Here is an 8,586-nt window from a genome sequence, read left to right as displayed (position 1 = left end):
ACAAACAGAGAGCCAAATCAAGAGCAAACTCCCATTCACACTTACTACAAACAGAATAAAATACCTAGGAAAACAACTAACAAAGGATATAAAGGACCTCTTCCAGGAGAACTACAAAACACTGCTCAATGAAATAAGAGAGGACACAAACAGATGGAAAAACATTCCATGCTCATGGTTAGGAAGAATTAATATCATGAAAATGGGCATACTGCCCAAAATAATCTATAAATTCAACACTATCCCCATCAAGCTACCAATGACCTTCTTCACAGAACTGGAAAAAACCACTTTAAACTTAATGTGGAGTCACAAGAGAGCCTGCATAGCCAAGACAATCCTAAGCAAAAAGAACAAAGCCAGAGGCATCACACTGCCAGACTTCAAACTATACTACAAGGCTACAGTAGTTAAAACAGCATAGTGCTGGTACCAAAACAGAGACATAGACCAACGGAACAGAACAGAGGTCCCAGAAGCAACATCACACATCTACAACCATCTGATCTTTGATGAACCTGACAATAAGACCTGGAACCAACCAAAATGTCCATCGACAATAGACTGGACAAGGAAAATGTGGCACATATACACCACAGAATACTATGCAGCTATAAAAAATGATGAGCTTGTGTCCTTTGTAGGGACATGGATGAATCTGGAAACCATAATTCTCAGCAAACTGACACAAGAACAGAAAATCAAACACCATATGTTCTCACTGATAAATGGGTGTTGAGCAATGAGAACACATGGACACATGGAGGGGCGCATCACACACTGGGATCTGTTGGTAGGGGCAAGGGAGGGACAGCATTGGGGGGGGCAAGGTTGGGGAGGGATAACATGGGGAGAAATGCCAGATGTAGGTGACAGGGGGATGGAGGAAGCAAACCACATTGCCATGTGTGTACCTATGCAATAGCCCTGCGTGATCTGCACATGTGCCCCGGAACCTAAAGTACAATTAAAAAAAAAAAAATCTAATGTCTTATTTTACAAAAATAGAAAAAAATCCTAAAATTTACATGGAGTTACCAGAAAACCCCAAATAGCCAAGGAAATCATGATCATAAGGAACAAAGCTGGAGGCATCACATTACCTGATTTCAAGCTATACTACAGAGAAATTTTTATTAACACAATATGGTACTGAAATAAATATGGACGCTTTGCTGAATGGAACAGAATAGAGAATCCAGAAATGAACCCACCCATATACAGTCAATTGATTTTCAACAAAGGTGATAAGAATACTCAGTTGAAAAAGAACAGTCTCTTCAATAAAGAGCATAAAGAGTGTTGGGAAAGCTGAATATCCACATGCAGAGAAACGAAATTGGACCCTTATCTCACACCACATAACAATGAACTTAAAAAAGGGTAAAGACTTAAATATAAAATCTGAAATTGAAAAGTGACTAGAAGAAAACATATGAGGCAAATGATATGATGTTGATTAGAACAATGATTTTTTTTAATTTGACTCACAAAATTCAGGCAACAAAAACAAAAATACACAAATAAGACAACATCAAACTAAATCTTCTATACATAAAGTGAAGCAATTAACAGGGTAAACAGACACATATGGATTGGGAGAAAATATTTGGAATGCATATATCTGATAACAGCTTAGCACCCAAAACACAGGAGACAGTTAAACAACTCAATAGCAAGAAAACAAATAACCCAATTTTGAAATTGGGCAAGGGACCTAATTAGATATTTCTCAAAAGAAGACATACCATATGGCCAATAGATACATGACATAATGCTCACCATCACTGATCATCAGAAAAAATGCAAATCAAAACCACAATAAGATATCATCTCACACCTGTCAGAATGGCTATTACCAAAAAAAGATGAAAGAAAACAAGTGTTGGTGATGATATGGAGAAAAGAGAACTCTGATACACTGTTGGTGGGAATGTAAATTAGTACAGCCATTATGAAAAACAATATGGATGTTTCTAAAAAAATCTAAAAATAGAATTACCATATAGTGCAGTAATTCCACTTTGGAGTCTATTTCTTAAAAAATTGAAATCAGAACATTGAAGAGATGTCTGCACTTCCATGTTCATTGCAGCATTTATTCACATTAGCCAAGTTGTGCAATCTACCTAAGTGGCTATCAACAGATAGATGGATAAAGAAAATGTGGTATATATACACATGGAATATTATCTAGCCTTAAAAAGAAGACATTTCTGCCATTGAGACAATGTGGATGGAATTGGTGAAATAAGCCAAGCAAAGAATGACAAATATCACATGTTCTCACCTATATGTGGACTTTAAAACAATTGAATTAATAGAAGCAGAGGGTAGAAGGGTGGTTACCAGAGTGTGAGGGTGGGAGAAATGGAGAGATGGTGATGAAAGGATACAAAGTCTAAGTTAGACAGGAGAAATTAGGTTTTGAGTGTGTGTATTTTTTTTAAATTCGTTGCATGGCATGGTGAGTGTAGTCAATAATGGTATATTGCATATTTCAAACTTGCTAGTTGAGTAAATTTCAGTTCTCACCACAAAAATGACAAATATTTGAGGTGATGGATATGTCAATTAATTTAATTACTCTATTGTATTCATAAAGATAACATTACTCAGCATTTTATAAATATATACAATTATATTTTTTCGATTTACGATAAGATCAAATTTTTTCAATTAAAAAATTTAAAGAACTTATTTTAATGTCAGATATGTATAATAGATTTTTTTTTGTAATGGCTAGACAGTTCTTATTTGTATTGAAATGTTTTCTAGACCATACATTTAGTCCCATTGTCTGCTGATTTTTATTATACTCAGTGCCATACTTTAAAATGATTATAATTTATGTTTTATTGTATTATCTGTTACTATAATTTTTTCTAATACATTATATGATGGTTTGGCTCCATGTCCCCACCCAAATCTCATCTTGTAGCTCTCATAATTCCCATGTGTTGTGGTAGGGACCTGGTGGGAGATTACTGAATTGTGAGGACAGGCCTTTCCCATGCTGTTCTTGTGACAGTAGACAGTAAATGGATTTCATGAGATCCAATGGTGTCTTTTTTTTTTTTTTTTTTTTTTTGAGATGGAGTATCCTTCTTGTTGCCCAGACTGGAATGCAATGGCGCGATCTCAGCTCACTGCAACATCTGCCTCCCAGGTTCAAGTGATTCTCCTGCCTCAGCCTCCCAAGCAGCTGGGATAACAGGCATGTGCCACCACACTTGGCTAATTTTGTATTTTTAGTGGAGACAGAGTTTCACCATGTTGGTCAGCCTGGTCTTGAATTCCCGACCTCAGGTGATCCACCCACCTTGACCTCCCAAAGTGTTGAGATTACAGTCATGAGCCACCTTGCCCTGCCAGAGATCTGATGGTTTTAAAAACAGGAGTTGCCCTGCACAAGCATGTAGGCATGCAGAGGTGGGGAATTTTTAGCACTTGTGAAATTTGAGAACATGCTTCTTCATGCATCGTATGTCTCATTGGCATTTTAAATCTCCACCTTTGGATGTGATTTTTAGTATTAGAGGAGATTATAATGAGGAAAATCTCAGTGAAAGATTAGTGCTGGAGTCCATCTTGTCTTTAGCCAGCTGGATCTGGTCAGGTTCTTATGAGGAATGCCAGAGTCCCTCTTTAACAAAATTAGGAGAAGTACTGTAATTCAACAACATAAATGGCAAGGTTCTTTCTTATATGGATAGGGATTCAGCTTGTTCAGCTGAGTTAGGAGCAGGGCAGATTTCTGCTATGTGACTTGGGTCAGCTTGCTAAGAGAGGCAAGGAGGTAGGGGAGGGAATATGCCTGGACGTGTGAGACCCATGGAGTCTTGGTTATTATGTCTCTTGTCTGCTGGGACTGAGACGCTTCCCTATACTGTCTCAATTGGAGTATAAATCCTTTCCAGTTGCAGGAAAGCTGTGGTTTCTTATATGTACTCATATTACAATTTTAATTCTTTCGACTATCTTTCTAAATGATAATGACATCACTAAAGATGACTCGATCCTTCAGAAGCCACTCTGATGAACATTTGTCTTCAATAAAACTTCATTTAAGAGACATTTTCAAAAAGAAAGGGGATAAAATTTCTCTGGCCCAATGGGTAGCACTTGTTTTGGCTGATATGCAGAGGTCTCCAAATGCAATTCTCCAAATGCAAGTAAATCGAAGGATTTACTTGGCTGTAGCTACCTCTCTATATTCAGCTCTCTCTATTCCCCCTCATATTTCTGATTTCTGTGCTTCAATACCTTCACATACTTCTTCTTCCTCTTACTCAGACCTCTAGCTTTTCCCAGCAACGCTCCTGAAACCCCAAAATTCCAGGGACCTCTGAGACAGGTCACACTTGACAGTTTACTTTAAAAGTAAGCAGGCTTCCAAATGTACTCATGTTGGGGAGGTCTTGTAATTCACGGCAACATCCAGTCCCTGAGTAAAAAATATTAATGTGAATTTTCAAAATTGTTTACTGATTAATGTATGACCTACTTTATTGAAAAGAACACTTATTTATTTCTGAATCATGAAGATTCATGATTGTCTGGCATGTAAACATTTTAGTCAGCATGTTGCAATCTGTATCCAATGATTGTAATCTTTGTATTGTACCCTCCAATGAGAAAGGATAACTTGCATGAGGAGTCCTCTTTCCTTCTTCTAAACTTTCCTATAAAAGTCTTTCAACTTGTAACAGACTCTGGAACACTCCCAACTTTCCAACTTGTAACAGACTGAAACACTCTGGATTGTTAATTTGTCTTCCAGGATTTATCCTCAATTTGTCTTTCCAAGAAATTGTTATCTAATTATTTGTCTCAGCCTTATTTTGCTGGGTACTTCTAAAAATTCTTTCTTCTCATGATCCAGGTATGAAGGGAATTACAAAGTTTAAATCTTGTAACTGAATTAAGCTGAATTAAGAACTCTAAATAAAAGATTTCCCTAAACTCAAATAAGATTGGCAAATATTCATAGAAGAATTTATAATTCTTTTGGATGAACATGACCCAGGGTTTCCTGATTGCTGTAGATGGAATGTTTTTTTTTCCTCGAACTCAACTTTCGAAGCCCTAACTTCCAGTGTGACAGTATTTGGAGATGGGCTCTTTGGGATGTAATTAGGGTTAAATTAACTTATGAGGGCGAGGACCTCCTGATGGAATTAATGACCTTATTAGAAGAAGAAGAAATCTTTCTCTTCTTGTCTGTGAAAAAGCAAAGAGGAAAGGCCAGGTGAGGACACAGTAAGTAGGCAGCCACCTGCAACCCAAGGAAAGAACACTTCCCACCCTCTAGAACTGTGAGAAAATAAATTTCTGTTGCTTAAACCACCCAGTACGTGGCATTTTTTTATGACAGTCCTAGTGTTGCGGGACGTTTCCTTAGTTCAGCTAAAGACAGGGTTCTTATCTGTCCCATGGCCATGAAAATTTAGGCTTGCAAATGGTTCGAAGGGTGAATAAAGCCGGGTTTTATTGGGTGAAAGGGAAAAAAGGGGGGATCTGCTAGAGCGCTTCCTGCCAGGCAGTTTGAATCTCAGTTTCCATCCAGGAAGAGAAGGGGACAGGCTCAGGCTCCTCCCTATGGCAAAGGTCCTGAATTTCCCCAGGCTCCACCTCTGTGGGCAGGCTGATTGGAGTTTCTCCAGGGAACCCCTCCCATTAGCAGTCTCTGTCTCACTAGCAGTGTAACACACTGACCTATGTGTGACCTATAACAACTTGCAGTCATGTTGGTTAAAATCCGAAATGCTAAATCCTGGATGACAAAAGCTGGTTATGTTTTCCTGGAAAGGGAGCTATAGAATCCTTCTTCCCGCAATAAATCTGAGGGTCAAAAAGAAAAAAATTTTTTAAAGGCTATAAGAGTAGGTTGAAGTCTCCTAAAAGCCAGACCTGAAACATTTCCAACAAAAATTAATTGGACCATAATTCAGTCATGCAAACTGATGAAACTAAAGGAGATTTTCAGAATAGACGAGAAAATACCTTCCAACATTTGGAAGCTAAAGAAGATGTTGATGTAATAGCTACTCTTTCGTCTCATTTTGCCAATGGAGTTAAGCCTGAAATTGAAGATCCAATTTAAAAACTAATTAGAATGGAAATAACCCCCTTATCTGCAGTACAATACCTAGTACAGCATTTTGAAAGGGCTTTAGAATAAAAATGAAACAGGTTCTAAAATAAACTTGTAGCACTACTAATCCAACAGCTAGGTTACCCATTTTATAACAAGTGACTTATTGACAAGGTCATGTTTGGATATTGTTAACAGGACACAGGAAAGAAGATTGTCCCATCTTACAAGAGACAAAAAAAGACAGAAAAATTCCTAATTCAGATCAATCGATGTTCTCACAAAAACCAGAAAAGGAAAAAGCATCCAATATTCTGCCTGATACTAAACAATCAGTGAATACGATACAAATATAGATGGTCAACTTCATCAATTCCTGGTAAATAAGGTTTCTACTCTTTCTACATTAAACCCTGCCATCTTTGCTCAACCTTTTCTGTGGAGTAAGCATATTACACAGGCAGTATTTCCAATACCCCACAGATTTTCCCTGTATCTCAGCCCTTAACTGTAACTATTGGGCTTTAACTGCAAAAACATTCCTTTCTATCCTGTGATACCACTCCTGCAAATTTAATAGGAAGAGATTTACTTTGCAAATGGAACTCTAATACTTTTTTTTTGTTTGGTTTTTGTTTCTTTAATTTTTAAAGTTTTTAAAATTTTTTATTGTATTATTATATAATATTTTTTAATTATATTATTAAAATTTTTATTGTTCTGGGGTACATGTGCAGAACATGCAGGTTTGTTACATAGGTATACACATGCCATGGTGGTTTGTTGCATCCATCACCCCATCATCTACATTAGGTATATCTCCTAATGCTATCCCTCCCCTATCTCCCCACCCCATGCTATCCCTTCTCCAGTCTCCCAACCCCCTGACAGGGCTCAGTGTGTGATGTTCCCCTCCCTGTGTCCATGTGTTCTCATTGTTCAACACCAATTTATAAGTGAGAACAAACCTTATTTAATACATGGTGTTGGGAAAACTGGCTAGCCATATGCAGAAAGATGAAACTGGATCCCTTCCTTACACCTTATACAAAAATTAACTCCAGATGGATTAAAGATTTAAACATAAGACCTAACACCATAAAAACCCTAGAAGAAAACCTAGGCAATACCATTCAGGACATAGGCATGGACAAGGACTTCATGACTAAAACACTAAAGGAACCACAATATTAAATGTTCTCCAAAGGGACTAGCTTTTAAGGTTGCAGAGAACACTTCTATTCATAATTGTGTCTGCTCAACATGTAAGTTTGCTTTCTCCATTGTATTTAATACATATCCCAGATAAGGATCTTGACATTATATCTGGCTAGATCTTTTTTTTTTTAATTGCATTTTAGGTTTTAGGGTACATGTGAAGAACATGCAAGATTGTTGCATAGGTACACATATGGCAGTGTGATGTGCTGCCTTCCTCCCGATCACCTATATCTGGCATTTCTCCCCATGCTACCTCTCCCCAAATACCCACCCCCGGCTGTCCCTCCCCTATTTCCTCCCTACAGACCCCAGTGTGTGATGCTCCCCTCCACAGGGGAGGGGAGTTCTGATTGTCCATGTGTTCTCATTGTTCAACACCCACCTATGAGTGAGAACATGCGGTGTTTGATTTTCTGTTCTTGTGGCAGTTTGCTGAGGATGATGGTTTCCAGGTTCGTCCATGTCCCTACAAAGGACACGCACTCATCGTTTTTGATGGCTGCATAGTATTCCATGGTGTATATGTGCCACATTTTCCCTGTCCAGTCTATAATCGATGGGCATTTGGGTTGGTTCCAGGTCTTTGCTATTGTAAACAGTGCTGCAATGAACATTCATGTGCATGTGTCCTTATAGTAGAACAATTTATAATCCTTTGGATATATACCCAGTAATGGGATTGCTGGGTCAAATGGAATTTCTATGTCTAGGTCCTTGAAGAATCGCCACACCGTCTTCCACAATGGTTGAACTAATTTACACTACCACCAACAGCGTAAAAGTGTTCCTATTTCTCCACATCGTCTCCAGCATCTGTTGTCTCTAGATTTTTTAATGATCGCCATTCTAACTGGTGTGAGGTGGTATCTCAATGCAGTTTTTATTTGCATTTCTCTGATGACCAGCGATGATGAGCATTTTTTCATATGTTTGTTGGCCTCATGTATGTCTTCTTTTGTAAAGTGTCTGTTCATGTCCTTTGCCCACTTTTGAATGGGCTTATTTGTTTTTTTTTGTTTTGTTTTTGTAAACCTGTTTTAGTTCTTTGTAGATTCTGGCTATCAGCCCTTTGTCAGATATATAGATTGCAAAAATTTTTTTCCCTTTCAGTTGGTTGCCGATTCACTCTAATGACTGTTTCTTTTGCTGTGCAGAAGCTGTGGAGTTTGATTAGGTCCCATTTGTCTATTTTGGCTTTTGTTGTCAATGCTTTTGGTGTTTTTTTGTCTTTATTTTAAGACCTGGAATATACTTTTGTGACCAAGACT

The 8,586-nt window shown here is 37.9% G+C and overlaps 1 long non-coding RNA gene across 1 annotated transcript in view; it reads left to right on the top strand.

Moving 5' to 3' along the window:
- Positions 1–6,217: 6,217 nt before the first annotated feature.
- The window catches only part of LOC108282431, a 26,782-nt gene continuing 24,413 nt past the window's right edge, over positions 6,218–8,586 (top strand). The window contains exon 1 of the long non-coding RNA XR_005195421.1: positions 6,218–6,476. This is a non-coding gene — a long non-coding RNA (uncharacterized LOC108282431). The remainder of the gene's footprint in view (positions 6,477–8,586) is intronic.

This window comes from Cebus imitator, unplaced genomic scaffold (assembly GCF_001604975.1).
Source record: "Cebus imitator isolate Cc_AM_T3 unplaced genomic scaffold, Cebus_imitator-1.0 Scaffold240, whole genome shotgun sequence".
Classification (NCBI taxonomy): Eukaryota; Metazoa; Chordata; class Mammalia; order Primates; family Cebidae; genus Cebus; species Cebus imitator.
The sequence above is the reverse complement of the archived record's forward strand: the minus strand, read 5'-3'. Positions and strand labels throughout refer to the sequence as shown.